General features: G+C 37.9%; 1 pseudogene; it reads left to right on the plus strand.

The window, feature by feature from the left end:
* LOC132152577 (partitioning defective 3 homolog B-like) overlaps positions 1-19,621 on the plus strand; it is a 340,755-nt pseudogene that overhangs the window by 244,270 nt on the left and 76,864 nt on the right.

Here is a 19,621-nt window from a genome sequence, read left to right on the forward strand (position 1 = left end):
AAACGGTCGCGCCGCATCGGAGAGAACTCGCTGCGCGCTGAATGCCCAACGCGCGCTGTGGTGACAGCCGCGCCGTCATGGAACGTGACACTGAGACCGAGTTTCTCGAGGTAATCGAGTAAAATGGCCCCGTGTTAAGCCTGTGACTCGAGGCGGGGAGCGCGCTGATCACAGCGGGCAGATCGCTCATCCTCATAGTGTTTGTGGGCACTTAGGAGTGGGCACATTTACTATGCAGTGCGCGCGATCGACTTGAGTCGCTTTTATGGTTGTGAGCCCTGTGTGAAGGGCTGTGCTTATATGTTGAGATGGGCACTGAGCAGTGGGCATCATCACTACATTTATAGCACCATCGGCCGTGGCCGGGACACCAGAAATTACACCTTTTTCGGGAAATATCTGGGTAGCCGTGATAACGGTCTTTGTGTGCAGGCAAGCGGGCAACCGTACAGGCTGGCGCATTGCAAAAGACGCTGAAACAGTCACAATCCCTGGAACTGAAACAGCGGCGCGATTGGGTGAGAGTTCGCCCGCGGCGACTCGTACACCGGCGCTTTCCTAGGATGGCTTCGGGGCTTCCGGCCTCACCGCAATCCTCTGCCGTGGTCCCCGCGGCGCGGGGATGAATATGGAGCGTTCCAAGCCTTTGCCACCTCGTCGTGAAGCTCAGGAAGAAATGAGGCGGGCTTTGAGAAGTACGCTCATCCGAAAGGAAACTACCATCCAGCCGGGAATGAGAGGGGGGGCGCTGGTGCAACCCACTCAAGGCCGAGACTCGTCGTGGCTAGCGTGAGCACTAACCTCGGCACCTTATCGATGTCAGCTCGTTTGCTGGGCTTCTGAGCAGAAGGCGCGAGATCCCCGGGGCTCGCCCAGCCCTCACTGCCCGAAGCTAGCAGAGAGCACGTGTCCTCTTCCCCCGACGCGGCCCTGAGATCGACTTCCTCGGACGACGCGGCGGCAGACAGCGGGCGCTGCCCATCGGGAAGCGATGCAGGGAAGGCCGGTGAAGCAGGGCGAACCGGCGAGCTCGGTTGAGCTGGAGGCGGTTCCGGTAAACGCTGGGAGCGGCGCTTTTTACGGCGCTGCGGCGCAGCGGAGGATGCAGGCTCGGAGAAGAATGCCAGGCGAGTCCTCAGAGTCACCATTGGCAACAGCTCGCAGTGAGGGCATGCGCCGTCAGCGAGCGCGAGCGCTGCATGATCCTACCCAGGCAGGAGACACAGATGACGTACCGGTCTCCCTCGCTGAGTGGGGCTCTGATGAGCCGCAGGAAGGCATCTTAAAAAAGACGCAAGCTCTTTTACGAGTGTGTGTCGCAGGGCGAACACACACAAGGATATAAAAGGATATAGGCGCCGGAGAGCGCAGCAGGAACGGCAGTGGAAGGCGGCGAAGGCCAGCAGCTTCAGAAGTGGCTAGTCCCGCTGAGATGCTTATCAGACGGCGCTTGCTTCCTTCGTGATCCAACGATGCATGAGCTTCGCTGAAGAGATGAAAAATCAGGTGAGTCAGCCTTTTCGAGCTCCTTTTATAGGGTTGGGCCACACCCGTTTCGGTGGGAAGTGGCATGAAGGGCAGTTGTCGCAGAGCAGCCAATGAGTGAGCGAGCCGTCTCGCCTATGGCTGTGTGCTGCTGCAAATGCGCTTTACAAAAATTCAAAATTAAGGATAATTTTTTGCTTCAGTATTTCGTGAAAAGAGACTTTTCCCGTAGCGTCTTAGCTAAGACGCAGTACGAGAGAACTCTCGTAAGAGAACTGTTGTTTAAAACAAAATATTTCTTTATACTGTATTTTTAATTAAATAAATGCAGCCTTGGTGAGCTTAAAAAAGGAGTGAATGGAGTTTTATCATTGTAAGGTGGTTGTGTCCACACACTGCTAAGACACATTTATATGCAAACATCATGTAAAAGTGAATTTTGCCTTTGATGTTCCCTTTAAGAGTATCAAAATTGACCAGTGCATGAATAAAAACAATGTTTTTGCCTGAAGTGTTTTCACAACTGACGTTTTGTGTTTTGACTGACAAATACAAGTGAAAACGTCTCTCTTATACAAAAGTAATGTAAAAGAAACTAGCATGTTCCTGTACATTATAGATACCTGAATGTCTTGCTCCAGTCATCTCTGTGGTCATTTCTGAGTGGATATTTGGGAGTTTCATTTGGAACAGGAAGGTTCAGCATGAGGAGTCAGTTACAATAGTTGGCTGAAAGAAGCTCATTTATTTGTATGAAGGGATAGATTTCTGCCACACAGGGGCAAAGGTGTCTCAGCTATAGCGCAGCTCAGCTAATTAAGGATATATCTTTGTTATATGTATGACACTTTATCCTACTCTGTGCATTGTCAGGTGTCTCCTACAGCCTCCGTTTAAAAAAATAAATAAAATAAAAATGGTTAATTTCCCCACCTTTAGTTTTTCACACTCTGCTAGGGGGTGTGGGTTTGAAAACCGGTGCATATTCAGTTCTGCCCTGCATAATCGGAGTATTTTGAGAATTTTGTGTAAATTCATGCTGATGGGTAAATTGCGGATGTGAATAAGAATAGCATCAGTGACTCTGGTGTCAGCATTAGCATGCTCTAGTGTAATATGAAGAGTTTGTTAAATGGATGAGTTGCTCTGTTGTATGGCCAGTGTCTGATTTAAAAGCATCAACTGAGAGTCATTAGAGCGGCTTGGTTATTTAGACTGACAGAAAGTTTAACACACACCCTGCTGCCCACTGCTGTCATAAAAAGTGTCTCCTAATGTGTGTAGTGGCTTGTATGGTCGATGAAGTGCAACAGAGTTCTCTGCATCTACATTTATTTTTTTATTATTTTTTATTTGCATGTCCACTAATACAAGACAAAGGGCTTCTCATGATCATTTTCACCCTCTTTCAATCCTTCTTGTTCTGGAAATATAGTCACTGTTACTCACTCTCATGTAGTACTGTGCTATACAAATATTTACATACTGCAAGATAAACGATATAGCAAAAGATCAAAGCCAATTTCTTTTCTAAATTATGATATCAGAACAGTTGTGACACTTTTGACTTTATGCTCTAAAACTGCCATAAATATGAATCTGAATTTTAATTAAGAAACAAAAAAAGTCCTTTTAAACTTTCTATTATTCAGAATGTCCTGAAAAACATGTTCCACTGTTTCCATAAAAACACCAAGCATCTCAACTGTTCATAATGAGTTAGAATTAGAATTAATAATAAGCAGTGTTTCTTGAGCAGCAATCAGCATATTAAATGACTGGCGTTCAGGCTGCTGAAAATCCAGATTTATCATCACAGGAAATAATTTATTGATTTATTTGAAAAAAATATTTCACAATAATATTGTTTTTTATTCATTTGTATCAAATAAATGCAGATTTATTTTTATTATTTTTTCGACAGCAAACTTTTTAACAACGGTGTATTTTTGATTCAATGAATACATAAATAATACCAGTCAAACATATGACTCATGCCGATGCAAGTAATTTGAACAATTGAAATCTGAGATATAAAACTCTGGAGAGGTGTAGAGGCAGGCATGTGAAGGACGTGGAGAATGCGGTGGGAGAAAAGAGTGAGGGGCTCTTGAGGTTCTCCTCATGAGAGAGAAGTGAGTGAGGAGCTATTTGGTATTGGTTGTTAGAAGAAGGGTCCACAGCGAGCTGCTCCTTCGGCCCTGAAGAGGCTCAGAGTGGAAAGTTACTATAACAACCAGCCTCTCCAGAGCTCTGCTCCTCTCCAATTAAAAAATAATCATTGTTCCCTCCAGAGGTAGGGATGGGGAGACAGGTGGCTTGCTTATCTGCACAGGGGTAACCCAGTTCTTTAGAGACCAATGGAGAGCTGCAGATTGCCAACCTCTGCTTTCCACATCTCCAAAAACACTTTTAGAGACACACAAACAAGGAAAAAGTGGAGGATTGGTTTGATAAGAGGAGGAAGGGGTCCACAAGGTTGCCTGCTCTCCACTCAGCACTCTACCTCGCAGTATGAATGCTGTGTCCTGGATGTGCTCGAGAACAATAGCCCCCACACTGCACTAAGCAAACAGTCCTCCAATCCTCAATGTAACCCCACCAGGGTCAGTCCAAAATATGGCACAGACCCATCAAGAGCTACTACACAGGTTACCAATGTCCACTCAAGTCCCCCATCAGCAGCCATTGTGCCCAGATACCTCACTGAACGATTTCCCATAAAAAAAACATAGTTAGGGTTCTTTCTCCTCCTCGTCTCCGCATGTACCCTCTATCTCCTCCCTCCTCGCTTTCTTGATGCCTGGAGCACAGCCTCGCCATCAAAATAATTATAGAAATCACTAGATGGAGAAAGAAAAGCTTTTAGTATTGGTTGTGTGAGTGCTGGAGTGCTTTTTTGCCCGTTAATTAATCAGCCATTCTGCTGAGCTGAATGAGAGCTGCAGGCACGTTTGGCTGCTTTTAAAGAGTGCCAGCCCGCTCCCTTAAGTGTCTCCCAATATCTGCAAACCCTTCCCTGGCCTGACACCACTTCTCTGTCTCTCTTATTCCTCATCCCTCCTGCAATGAGGGTTTAATGTGTTTTCAATGTGTCAGAAAGAAATGTAGGTAACCTTGTTAGAAATGGGCAAGATGGTTGACCAGTCTCCCAACAGCTGTCTAACATAACTATTTTTTCTTTTAATTAAAAAAGGCATCAGTTTTATTAAAACACAATTTTGAAATATAAATAAATATATAATTAATAAATGTTATGTAATAATACTAATATTTATTATATGAACTGAATATTAATTTATATGTGTGTGTAAATTATTTCTTTATATTTAAAGTGTATATTTTTTGATATATTGCTTTATATATATGAATGATACATTTTTTATATATTTTTATATATTTAATCTGAAAAGGTTAGCTTCCAAAAAAGACATTAGCATGAAGTTCAGTACATATAACCACTGCGATTTTTTTTTTCTTCTATTTTTTTTTTTTTTTTTTTGCTGAAAAAGTTGGATACCTGAATTAATTGATCAGCATTCAGATAATTAAAACTGGCTCAGCCTCCAAATTAAAACACAGTATATAAAAAGCTCATAGAGATTCATAGTTCTTTTTTTTTCTTTTCTTTTTTGTGCCCCAAAACTTCAGACTTGCTCTGAATAGGCTTTGAAAGACAGAGAATAAAAGCTTATAGAGGCAGCATCTTCTGGTTTGTAGTCCTTATGATTCACCTGGCCTAATCTGGAGAACCGGACAAGTGCTGCTAATGTTTTCCGCCCCTGAGATTTTCTCTTCCTCTCAATGCACTTCCCTCATTCTATTTCTCCTTTTCCATTATGTATTTCCTCCTCTCATATTTGTTCAAGAACATCCTGCCCGTCACTCATTGAAGAAAAGCAATTCCACATCACTCTCCCATTGAAGCACATACAAGAAGGAAAGCACACACACTCATGCGCACAGGTGTGTGCCCTCGCACAAAGCATTCACTTAGCTGTTTCTTCTAGATGCATCTTGTAGCTAAGCAACAAGTCACGCCGCTGCATACTGTGCCGTTCTGTTTTTGGAAACAGAGGATGTGAAAGCTTATTTCTAAAAAGTAGAAATTGCAGATTGGTTTAAATTATATTCACCTCGTGATTCAATCTCAGCTTGATTGAACTGAAAGGGAAATGCTTTATTTTCTTTCTTTTTGGAGGTGCACAGTTTTAATATTGAGGGTTGAGGATAGAATACTTAATTACCGTCTTACCTCCTAGACACAGCTTTGTCTACCCAGAATGCACTCTGCCTGCCGTGCAATGGTAGAGTCGGTGTGACTAGTGTTTTAATGAAACAGTTCAGGCACAAATTGAGCTTCACCTGCAAACGAGAGGACCAAGGAGGGGTCTGCGAACATTGATGGCCTGTCTAAATAATGTTACACCCGCCAAAATGCTTCTAATTATTTCTTCAATTGCATATGGCACATAAAAAGTGCCGTCACTTCAGGTTAGGGAGTCTGGGAGCCAACCTGTCATTGCAGGCTATCTTTTGTTGTCAAATTTCATTTCTGAAAATGTCCACCAATTAGAGTGCCGAAGCTCGTCGCAAAATTACTTTGGGGACAGTTGTGGGAAATTGATAGGTCCGGTTCTTTCCTCTCCTCATCCAAACATGCTTTATTAGATCGATAGTTTAGGTCCTGAATGCTGATTGGTCAGCACACCGTTGCAGCTATGCTAAAATACATGCTTTGCAACTAAACACTTTCCAATCTAGCTGCTGTGTATATTGCTGCACAACATCCAACTCATTTTACTTGGTAATCTGATGTATATCTAAGTGAAACAGAGTATTCATCAACAATAAGGTTACAGAGATGACAAGGGAGTCATTGACAAAATAAACATGTAGGTGGCAAATTAACTTTTTTATTGTTTGACAAATTATATTAATATGTGGCTATTAATATGTTTAAATGAAAACGAAAGGAGGCAGTAGTGTTTGATATCATATTTCATCTTATTGTAAATATACATTGAGGAAAATTGCAGTAGCCAAGGCGAGCTGACTGACGTTATCAAGTAGGCTACACTGCTGTTTGCAGAATTACTGGACTTGCGTTTTCCTGTCCACGGGAGATCACACTCCTGAGTCAAACTCGCAAAGTCTGAACTACCGAGGATGCAAGTCTGAAATTTGCGTACTTTGTATTGAGAAACACACACAGACCTACATCGCCAGACTATTAGCCTAAATTTCACGGTAATGCCCCCGCAGTGGAAATGCATAAAATAGGTCTGGGGCGAAAAGTTATTGGGAAAAAATTTCCTGGTACAATTGTTCTGGGTAATATCGGAAATGCGGCTTAAGTTATATATGTGGTAAAGCACTTAAGGCTATACTTTATATCAAATTTAATCATGGCTTATTGTGTTGCATGACCTTTCATACTTTATTGATCGAATCCACAAAGCTTCTTTGCATCCTCAGGGTTTTGTTGTTTAGTAAATTCAGATTACAATGTCTTTTCTTCAGCTGCTTTCTCAGGTGTACTTACCCACTCAAGCTCTCGTTGTTGGCCTGGGGTAATATGGTAATAATGTGTGTTAAACAAGTATGATAAAGAGTGCTTGAATGGACTTGATTTTTGATTTGGTAGTATGTGATTGACAGAAGCATGCCGATTATCAACCAGATGAGCTTCTCTGAATCAAATTGGTGGATTACATCAAGATTCCCCTGGCGGCCCTCAGTGTTTTTCACAAGCACCCCCATTTGATTGTGTGTGTGTGTGTGTGTCTGTGTGTCAGTTCCAGCATTTCTGAACTGTTCCACTGCTCTCCAGGTCAGAATTTCATGTCTATCATACAGTGTGTAAATCTTGCTCTTTAGGACCAGCATTGTTTCTTGGTCCATTTCAAAGATAAAGGGATAGATTGCTCTATGCCATACAGCTCTGTTTGGTGTTTCTTTCGATGTCTGTGTCTCCATTGTCTAAAGCAGACATGTCTGTTGGATTAATGCATGCCCTAGCTTTAAACCATAATTTATCCAACTCTTAAGATTTGCTGACCTGTTTCTCTCCAGCATGAAAACATAGACACAGAGAGAGAGGCCGCCCTCAGACCTAGCAGGGGGTTGTGTCAAGACAAAACTGTTCACTGCGGGTGAGAAGTCGAACAGAGAGATGTGAACATGCTGCGACAGGAGGATAAAAGAGCTGAGATCTTCTACACGTCACGTGGTGCGCGTGTCTGTGTAATTCTGTCTTCATTTACTCCCATGATGTTCCAAGCCTGTATGATAACACAAAACATATGAACACAAATAATGTTTAGCAGAATGTCAGTTTTTTGTAATTAATAATAATAATAATAATAATAATAATTTGTGCATTATAATTATTCAGAGGTCATTTAATAGTTTCATTAATATTAAAATAAATATGTTTAATAGAAATCGAATGTTAATTATACTGGATTAATGCAGTATTTATTTATTTTATATTGGGCACTATAAGTATTATTAATATTATAGTGATCTTTTTATTAATAGTATAATAAATATGTTTAACATAAATAAAATATTAGTTAGACAGGCTTAATGCAGTGTGTGTGTGTGTGTGTGTATATATATATATATATATATATATATATATATATATATATATATATATATATATATATATATATATATATATATACTGTACTTGAACTTTTTTTTTATTTATTTATAATAAAAAATATGTTTGTAATGAAATTATGATAGTCTGCTTTGCCAAAGGCTAGTAGAATATAGTGCATTTAATCATGAACTAGATTTATTATTTTATTCTATTAATAGCCAAAGTTTACTGCAACACTAAGAAATAATAATAATAATAAACAGATCTGCATTTTTTTTTCTTTATGGAACAAAACATTCAGCATTCTGATGAACAACTTGTGTATTTTACAGAAGTACAGATACCATGTGAGGTTAGAACAACATGAGGGTGAGTAAATTATGACAGAGTTTAAGGCAAGGTTCCTCAGTATGTTATTAACGACTCCATTTATTTAATATTTCCCATCTCTCAGCTTTTATGAGATGCCAGCCAAATACCCTGTCACTCACTTGAGTATGAAATGATAAATATCACAACCTTTGTTGTTTCACAGCCGAACAATAAATACCCCCCCTCGTCACAGTCACACAGACACGTCGCTGACCCAGGGGAATCGATACAATTGGCTGTAGTTAATGCCATGCTCCCCTGCCACTGGGAGAGAGAGAAAATAAATATCTTTACCCTTTATTGAACCTTCTCTTGTAACACTCCTGTAGAATGAGCTTCTGTGAGGGAAAGAGCAGAGTGCAAATTAAGCCTTTCTCAGTCACCAGGTGCTATGCCTCAGCTTATCAGAAGAAACGCTATCCAGAGAGCCAGTGCCCTTATTTGATTCCCGCTGCCACCCCATCATTACTCTCCCGTTCTTCTGAACTGCTCTCACTGCTTAATGCATAGTATGTGAACTACACTATATACAATGTAGTATACAGTATATATATATATAATTTTGTGCTTTATCAGTCATTTACTTTTGATTCCAAGAACCCCTAATTATGATGATCCCCTTACAAGACACCCTGTATCATATAAAAGCATCTCTAAATTTCCAAGTGTTTTGACCCATTAATACTATTTCAGAACATCTGCAAGACAACATGTTGTTTCCTAAATGTAATAATTGTACTGAAGCAAAGACATTTTAATCATGTAAAGACTTTTATGATGTTACAAAATATTTATATTTCAAATAAATCATCATCATAATAATAAAAGCGTCCATGAATATGTATCATAGTTTCCACAAAAATATTAAGCAGCACAACTGGTTTCAATATTAATAATAAAAAAGGAGCATGTGACAATTAAGACTGGAGTAATGGCTGCTGTGCTGAAATATAATACATTTTAAAATGTATTAAAATAGAAGACTTGTTATAATATTTGTTACAATAATATTATATTATTGTAATAATATTTCACAATTCTACTTTTTTGCTGCGTTTTCTGTTCAAATCAGTGCAGCCTTGATTAGCCTAAGAGACAGAAGAAAATAAATATTTTCTTCTTTTATATTCCAAGTAATTTATTTAGCGCACTTAAAATGGATTGTCAAGATGAGGGCATTGTGTTTTAGGATATGCTCTTCAGTGCTTGTATACCGAATACTTTGGGGTAGATCATCTGTTCCATCCATTCCATGCATACAGAACTTTGGTATATCATCCACAGTATGCACAGTGCAAAAATAGTAGAAAATGGTTAGGATTATAGTATGCCATTCTGAACATATTCTCTCGCTCTCTTCCTTTCCTCCATCACTGCTGTTTCATAGCCTGTGGCCATATTAATGTCAGGTTCCCTCTGTGCGTGACTAGCTAGAGTTTATGATTATGTTTAGAACTGGAGGCTGTGTGTATATTCGTGGGTGAGTGTATGTGCACTCATGTGTATTTGAGTGAGAGGTGTGTGCCTGTGTCTTTGATTAGAGCAGGACCCTTATTAAACATTGATGGTGTTATTCATTTGGAGGCTGAGGAGGGTACTCAGTCAAAATGGCAGCAGTAATTAAGGCATTCTGGATATGATGGCTGCATGATGGAGTGTTGAAAGCATAACTGCGGAGCCCAGATGCTGTGGGCGAAATCGCTTGCTTGGGAACCACAGACTGAGAATAAATGCGTGCGTTTGGTGCTTTATGATGTGTGCGTGTATGTGGTTTGTGCAACTGCCAAATACCTTTAGAGCAATGCTGATTTATTCTATTGTGTGTTCTCAGATCCTTAAATGTTGAATGTGTGGATGAATTCATATTTTTTTGTTGCATGACACCACAGGAGGATTTTTATGCAATGTTTTAACAACATGGTAAAGCCACTGGTCTCCAGTACATTTTATTGCAACACTCTAACTCTCCTGTGGTCTCTTTGTCTCTATATCCAAAAACATGATTCCACACAGATTTAAAGTGTTAGTTCACACAGATAGCAAAATTATGTAATTAATAACTTACCCTCATGTTGTTCCAAACCCGTAAGACCTCCGTTTATCTTTGGAACACAGTTTAAGATATTTTAGATTTAGTCCGAGAGCTCTCAGTCCCTCCATTGAAGCTGTGTGTATGGTATACTGTCCATGTCCAGAAAGGTAAGAAAAACATCATCAAAGTAGTCCATGTGACATCAGAGGGTCAGTTAGAATTTTTTGAAGCATCGAAAATACATTTTGGTCCAAAAATAGCAAAAACGACGACTTTATTCAGCATTGTCTTCTCTTCCGTGTCTGTTGTGAGAGAGAGTTCAAAACAAAGCAGTCTGGCTATCCGGTTCGCGAACGAATCATTCAGTTCACTAAATCGAACTGAATCGTTTTAAACAGTTCGCATCTCTAATACGCATTAATGCACAAATGACTTAAGCTGTTAACTTTTTTAATGTGGCTGACACTCCTTCTGAGTTCAAACAAACCAATATCCCAGAGTAATGCATGCACTCAAACAGTACACTGACTGAACTGCTGTGAAGAGAGAACTGAAGATGAACACCGAGCCGAGCCAGATAACGAACAAAAGACTGACACGTTCACGAGTCAAGAACCGGTTGCATCAGTTTTCGGATCACCAGTAGTTCTTTCGGACAGTTCGATTCAATAAACCGGTTGAAGAAAACGGTTCACCGGTTCTTTTGCGCTCGACGTAATGGCGTCATTTGCGATGCTATGCCAAAAGAATCAGTTCGGTTCAGGCACTCTGTGTGTCAGTCTGCTTCACGCTGAATCACACATGCACAGTATCATCAGCTCCTCGATTCTTCTTATCTGGCTCGGCTCGGTGTTCATCTTCAGTTCTCTCTTCACAGCAGTTCAGTCAGTGTACTGTTTGAGTGCATGCATTACTCCGGGATATTGGTTTGTTTGAAATCAGAGGGAGTGTCAGCCACATTAAAAAAGTTAAATAAGTCATTTGTGGAATAATGCGTATTAGAGATGCGAACCATTTAAAACGATTCAGTTTGATTAGGTGAACTGAATGATTCGTTCGCGTACTGGATATCCAGACTGCTTTGTTTTGAACTCTCTCACGCAACAGACACGGAAGAGAAGACAATGCTGAATAAAGTCGTCGTTTTCTCTATTTTTGGACCAAAATGTATTTCCGATGCTTCAAAAAATTCTAACTGACCCTCTGATGTCACATGGACTACTTTGATGATGTTTTTCTTACCTTTCTGGACATGGACAGTATACCGTACACACAGCTTCAATGGAGGGACTGAGAGCTCTCGGACTAAATCTAAAATATCTTAAACTGTGTTCCAAAGATAAACGAAGGTCTTACGGGTTTGAAACAACATGAGGGTAAGTTATTAATTACATAATTTTGCTATCTCGGTGAATTAACTCTTTAAGTGTCTAATATCTAAGAATGGGTCTCTCAATTTATTATTGGATTACTCTTTCTGAGAAAGACTTTGAAGCTGGTAATGTTATTTTGCTTGTCTAGTTGCGTTTGTTGTCACGACTCTGCTATCTTGTGACATTAATTAATGCACTGGTCTAGATCTGCAGTTTTGCACGCCGTCCCACAAAGATTCGCACACTCAAGAAATCAACAGCATCGGCCCATTTCAGACACCATTACTGTGAAGTACAACTGCCACAGCAGGTTTTTATGCATAATACCATCGCTCTATTTCGAAGTCAATGTCAATTTAGCTGTAAAAGGTCATAATATTTTATGTATTAGTATTTTATGGCCCTATTCTCTGTTCCAATCAATACGAGATTTGGAAGACTTGCTTGTGATTGCATCTCCTGTTCTCTCTTTCTTTCTCTCTTTTTTTGTGTTATGTGCCTCATAAATTGTGTAAAGTAGCTGTGAGGGAGTGTGGTGGAGAGAAGATGGATGTTGCCACACTTTCCCGCTCTATTCTCTCAGCTCTCCAATCTCTGAGATTGAGAAGTGAAAAATGGAAGGGTTGTAAAAGGGGCATAACTCTGTCTCCCCCCACCAGATGAGCTGCTGTCTGCCTGACTTGCTGCTGTCCACCCTGATCTGTGCCGCACTGCAGTTCTTGCTCTGGTGCCTCAGAGCATTTCTCCCACATGTGGTTTGCTGGTGTATGTTTAGCTATTTTCTTTAGCTGATACAAGTGAATATTAAAACAACATTCGTCACTCATTGAACTCACTGAACTTCTTGTTTTTTTTTCTGATAATGTGATGTCCCAAATATACATATAAGTAACTTTTTTTATTTTTATCTATGGATGGATTGGATTTAGTTTCTAGTAGTTTTAGTTGACTATTATAAAATTCTGTCATCAAAAAGCAAAAAGTAGACTATCCACCACAAGTGAAACAGTTATTCATAGAAATGTTAGTGTGAACACCAGTGCAGATCTGCAGTAAAATCTTGTCACATAGAAGATTGTCAATGAAATGTGTTTTTTTTTCTTCTTATTGAAGCATTACAGGTATTTATTAGTTTGCACTTCAATGCAGAATGTTAAGAAAATATGAAACTTGTTCTAAGACAAGTGAAGCTGTTTTATTTTAGATATGCACATATACTTTGCTGTGTCATTCACTCAAATTGCCATAACATTTCACACAGTTTTCTTTTCTTGAAATGGGGCTTATACGTTAACTGTTGAAGCATGTAAACTGTTCATATTTTAATTATATATATATATATATATATATATATATATATATATATATATATATATATATTATTTTAAATGCAAATTGTTATATGGCTTTGTCATAGCAGAAGAAAAAAAATTAGCAGAAATGTGTGTTTGTGTTTGCATCTAAAAGCGTGCTTCACAGTTACACCTCCAGGACTGCAGCATCAGCGGCAACATTAGGCCTGCTTGAGTCACACAAATCTTTATTGTTCCAGAAAGAACAAAGATAAAAAAGGCTGTTTATGACAGCGCATGATGGAGAGAGGTCGGCCATTGTTTTTTGTGTGTGGGTGTGTGTTATTAATCCACAGTGGGACCTTTCTTGTTGTGTGTCCCTGAGTGTGTGTTTTTCTGAATAGACGTTTGGTTTGTTTTGAGACCTCACTCTCTGGATACAGCATCCCCTGTACGGGAGCTGGAGTGTGCGTGTGGCCGCCGGGTCACAGAACTCTGGCCCATTCCCACAGCATCATCCCTCTGGAATGTCTGGCACTCGCGCTGTCTGCCTAACAAGCTTTTAAAAGAAAAACATGTTAATTTGTATTGTCTTAATCTAATCCCTCTACTGTCTCATTCATCTACTGTTCTCCAAGTTTCTCTCTCTCACAATCTCCTTGCTCTCTCTCTCTCTCTCTCTCTCAGTTAATCTGATTGGTCAGGAACATAAAAAAAAAGTAAATTGAATTTTGTTGTTCTGCGTCTAAAGGGAGAATGAGGGAATTTTGTTGAATGGTCAGCCTACACTTGTTTTTGATGAAAATACTACTTGTTCTCTTGTGAAAACAAGTCTGTTTTCTTCCAGGTGAGATTTCACTTGATCTTTCACTAGGTCAAGCACTGTAAGCACATATTTACACCTTGAATTAACTTAATGGGGTGCTTTATATATATATATATATATATATATATATATATATATATATATATATATATATATATATATATATTTTTTTTTTTTTTTTTGTCCTCTCTCAATGTGAACGTGAAAACATTTGATGTTTAAAATGAATCTGTGTTGCAAGAGAATTTGGACCAAACCGTGTTATTTTAGAAGTATTTATGTACTATTACGGTATTTCTTCATATTTTGATTTAACTTTTATTTTTATATTTCCAGTATTCAGTTTAGTTTTAGTTAATGTTTTAGTAATTTTGTTATGTATTTTCAACATTTGTTTTAGTCATTTTAGTACTTCAACTTATTTATTTCAGGGTAACACTTTACAATAAGGTTACATTTGTTAATATTAGTCAAAGGGATAGTTCATCCAATTAATATTTTTTTATTATTTATTTACTCACCCTCATCTTCCTGCAGTTGTTGGTCCCCATTTACTTTTTATTTATTCATTCATTCATTCATATATTAATTTATTTAGCATATAAGTCAATGACTATATATATTTGGTTACCAACATATTTCAGAATATCCTATTTTGTGTTTAACAGAAGAAAGAAACAGAGGTTTGGAACAACTTGTGGATGAGTAAATTATGACAGATTCAAGATCAAACACTGTATCTGGGAACGCTAGTTAATGCACCTGGAACTACCATGAACATGAACATTTTATATATTTCGTCCCCTTGGAATTATAAGGTTCTATCTGCATTCCGAGTAGTTTTGAGATATTGAGCTTCAAAGTTTTTGTGTTCCATTCGACTGTGTAGATAGAACCTTATTGTTTTTTAAATAAAAAGTCCCATAATGTACACAACATTAAAAAAAAAAAAAAATGTAAATACGTTGACACAGAATAAGAATACCCTTACGAAAGGAAAATATATTTACCAATATGTTTCTTTTAATATATATTTTGATATATTGTAATATATTATTATCCCTTTTTATTTTCTAATATTTTATATATTTCAGTACATTTAATAATATATTGATGATACATATATTATATAATATATTGCAAAATATACAAATGATTGCCGCTTTCAATATATTGCAATATATTGGAAAAAATAAATATATATAAGAATATATGCCTAATATATTACATGATATTTTCCAATATACTGCAATATATTTTTGTTTCATAAGGGTATGTGAATAACTCAATTTTTACAAAAATGTCAGATAGAACCTTATAATTCCAAGAGGACAATTTATAACTAGCATTAACAAAAGTTAATAAAAGCTGTAAAAATGTATCGCTCATTGTTATTTAATGTTAGTTAATGCATTAACTAATGTTAATAAATTAGGTGTTGCAGTAAAATGTTACCTAGGTGAGTTGCCAAGGAAACTTTTCTCACTGTAAGTTCTTAATCCAATATTTAGATTTCATTTCAGTCACCAAAAATGATTTTTAATTGTCACTGTTTTCTTTTTAATTTAAGTTAACAGTAACAACAGTGGGGCCAATGATATTTGGCAGTGGGTGGGGCTACTCACAGACAGCGAAAACAAAAACAGTTTATCATTGTTTTATTATGGCGTGCCTATAGTTAACACGTTAAGTAAACACTATAGTTCAGTGTTTGCTTTTCTATGCTAGCTCTACAATGTGCTTCTTCTGTTTTATAGTGTCATTGTAATTGCTTCATCCCATTTAGGTTATCAAAAAAAATTCTTTATTGAGCATACATTCCTTTAACTTATTGTGTTGCCCTTTTTCCCCTCACATTTTCATCTTTTTCCTTTTATTTTCAGTTGCTGTTCAAAGTATGCATAGACAGTTGGCTTCGTGTCCCAGGGGTTGAAGGCCTGAAAAAATGACTGATGTCTGATGTGTGAAGTTTACGATATGATCCTCACCCACAGCATCTAATCTTTGCATTTACCCCTCGCTGAGATGATGGACATGGCTGTTCAGCTCTGTGTGTTGACAATGGGAAGTAACAGTTGTGGAAAGGTTGTGTTCGTGTTACCTGCGCGTTGAGAGATTGATTTTGGTGTTTGTGTGTTAGAAGCTGTGAGATGACTAAAAGGACTTTATCTCCCATGTCAGACTTCCACAGTTCTGTGCCACAACACAATATTTGAGCAGGAGACATATCACGCATTCCCCTCTTTGATAAGCGCGTCATTTTGCAGTGTCTTGAAAAGCAGAGATGTTTATTGAGCTTTGGACAGGTTGAGTGGTATTAAAGGGGATAGTTCATCCAAAAATGAACATTTAGGAAACAGATGCAGATACCCCAATGTTGTAAAAAAAAAAAAAAAAAAAAACTCACATACAAAGCTTATATTCTATGTTATTTAAACTCTATTAATTCTTGTTATTGTTGCTTAAATATAATTTGCTTTTGGAATCTTTTATCTAAAGCAGCTAGGGACAGTTGATTTTGAACCTACGAGCTTTTGGTTACCAGCCAAGATCTTTAGCCACTATGCCACAGCACCGCATTTCTTCATTCATTTAATGTTTGAGCTAAGTAGATTTTGTGTTTTTGCAGCAGCATGGATCATATCCAGCAGCTGAGGAGGGAGTATCTCCAGGCTCATAGAGAGGAAGAAGCTCCAGCCTACGAAGAACTGGAGGCCAGACGGAGAGGACCAGAGTACGACCCGCACAGAGTAAGACATCAAACCCAAACGACACCCAATAAAACACACTCTCACCATCACGTAGGTTCCAAAATTAACGATCGCCAAGTGTCAATGGAAGTCAGATTTGACTTTAAAGTAAATTGACAGTGGCTGGTAACTGGTTTAAGTTGAGTTTGGAGATTTTTAGGTTTTTGAAAAAAGTGTCTTAAGCTCACCAAGGCTGAATTTATTTGTTCAAAAATACTGTAAATAACAGTAATAAGTAAACAGTAATTCGAATAAACTGTATTATGTTTGAATATATGTCACATGTTCCTTCAGAAATCATTGTCATGATCATTCTAATCATTCTATGTGCAGATTCGATGCTGAAGAAACAATTCTTATTATTATCCATGTTGAAAAAAGTTGGGCTGTTTAATGTAATTGATACTTTTTTTTTTTTTTTACAGGGTCCTTTCAAAAGAGATCTCACCACCTCAAACTTTTAATGGTAGTGTATTTATGAAAAATAATACAAATGTCATGGCTAATAAGAAATATGTATAACTGATCAATTTTGTCAACTCATCAGCCATTGGCTGGTGGGCAAAAAGTTGATTTTGGACCCTGCATTCCCTTAATCAGAATAGATAATTGCCTCAGTATATGTCTATACCTCCTCAATTCAGCGATACAGACTTTAACATTCTTAATCAGGAGTCATAGAAATGCCTTTCTTTATTAGGATTGGAACAAACAAGCATCATTGTTTTCTCTCAGAACACACAGTAATTCCATTTTGTGTGAGATCAATAGTTATACCTCTCAAATTCAAATGAGCTAATGTCTGTTTTTGTAAGAGATGTGGTGAACAATGAAGCATCGCAGACTGTGGGATTAGAGAGGCAGATCGAAATTAACTAACTCCAAACAGCAATCACCCAATCTAACGAGCCTGCTCATTAAGGTCGACACTGCATTTATTCGTTTTGCTCGTCTGTGCTTATTTATCTATTTATTCAGCGCTAATTATTCAGCTACTGAAGGAAACAAACACTCGCTGCGTCAAAGCAAAACAAAGTTATCAGCTGCCATTTTTGCATGAGAGGAAACATGTGAGCAGTTTTCACACAGTGAAATGGTTTGGAACTACCTACAGGCCTGATGATAAGTTGTGGAAACGATGACGATTGCCTTAAGGTGACATGAAAGAATTCACCATATCTTGTGACTTACCACACACACACAAACTTGGAGAGACATTCACAGAAGTTTCCACACCCTTTTCTGTGACTGTGACGTAGTCTACAGTACACCACGGATATAAATACTTCTCCTCATGAAAGACACATTATGAATTCCTATTGTTACAGCTGCCTCTCGTCTGCTCTTACATTTAGCCCTTTTATGGACATAACTGTACATATCTCACTCAATCAACCTGCAATGATGTTCCCGGTAAACGCACAGAAATGGAAAAAAGATATTTGGATTGGTATTTGTTTTGTTGGGCTGTTCAGAACCAGAACCGTGCAGCTATTGCTACACAAGCATACAATCCTGCTTCCAGTAAATGTTTTAGCTTTTCTCCGCCAAAGGATCCTACAACTGATGTCATAGATATTTGTTTTTTCTTTTGTATTTATGTGAAGCATCACAGTGTTTACTGGTTCATCACTGTTCTGTGTAAGTGTGTTACAGGACTACAGTAGGGTTGATTTAGAGTGTGTATAGACATTGATTGATGACCCGCTCGACCACTCCATGAATTTCAGTGCTGACTCAGTGACTGCATTGCTCAGACATGACTGTGGTGTAGTTGTCTCAGTGACCGCAAGTTCACTTGTGAAGGATTTCTGACGTCCAGATAAAATTTAGGCTTGGCTTTTGTCAGTATTTTTGTCAAAAAATGGGTCTGTTCCAAAAATCATTGAGCTACCTCACTGTCTACTACCTAAATAAAAACATGCCTTCTAAGGTAGCATCCTGTCAGATGAGTTTGATGTTAATATGTTGCGTAAAAATACATAGCAGATACAAAATTGGGTGAAATAGTTCATTAGATTAACTTTGGTAGACTTTGAGTAATTAATTAGACTAACTATTGGTATCAGTGCTTTTATCATATTGGTATTTTTAAATAAACATTTTTCTTGTTTGTTTTTTTTTTGGGGGGGGGGGGTCATACTAAGGGACTTTTTTTATTCCCCTTGGCACAGTGCATTCTGGGATTGCCTTCACAATTTTTTTTTACTTTATTTAATCAGAAAAAGTAAATTGAATAGTAAGGAGAATGATCACAAATAATAATAAACAAATAAATAAAATACAATAGATTTAATTGGATAATAATTTTAAAAAGTAGATGATGAAATATTTCAAGTTAAAGGTTTTTTTCTTTGTTGTTGTTGTTTGTTTGGTTGTTTTTTAATCCTGAGAAGAAGTATCATGGTTTCCATGAAAATAATAAACAGCAAAACCCTTTCTAAGATTAGTAATGATAAAAAAAAATATGTTTCTTGAGCACCACATCATGATCACACGTCGCACTAAAGACTGTAATAACAACTCAAAAGTATCTCAAAAATACATTTTTTTTTAATGCTTATTATTATTATTATTATTATTTTTTTTATCAAATAAATGCAGCCATGAGCATAAGAAACAAAACTATTTGTTGGTTAGGTTTTTTAATGGTTTTGTTTCTTATGATCAACCACAAACTTTTGAATGCTAGTGTAGATAATCTGAATTATACAGAGTATAAATTAGATGAAAGGCTAGATAAGACAAAATAACGAGAAAGATGTAAATATGATGCTGCATTAGAATCTAACGAGGCTAAGGTATCTTAGTAGGTGGTATAATTGTGCTGCCTCTTCATGTTGTGAGTGTAACTTTAATGCCTTAAAAATGTAGCCTT

The sequence above is a fragment of the Carassius carassius genome, chromosome 11 (genome assembly GCF_963082965.1).
Source record: "Carassius carassius chromosome 11, fCarCar2.1, whole genome shotgun sequence".
In the NCBI taxonomy this organism is placed as follows: Eukaryota; Metazoa; Chordata; class Actinopteri; order Cypriniformes; family Cyprinidae; genus Carassius; species Carassius carassius.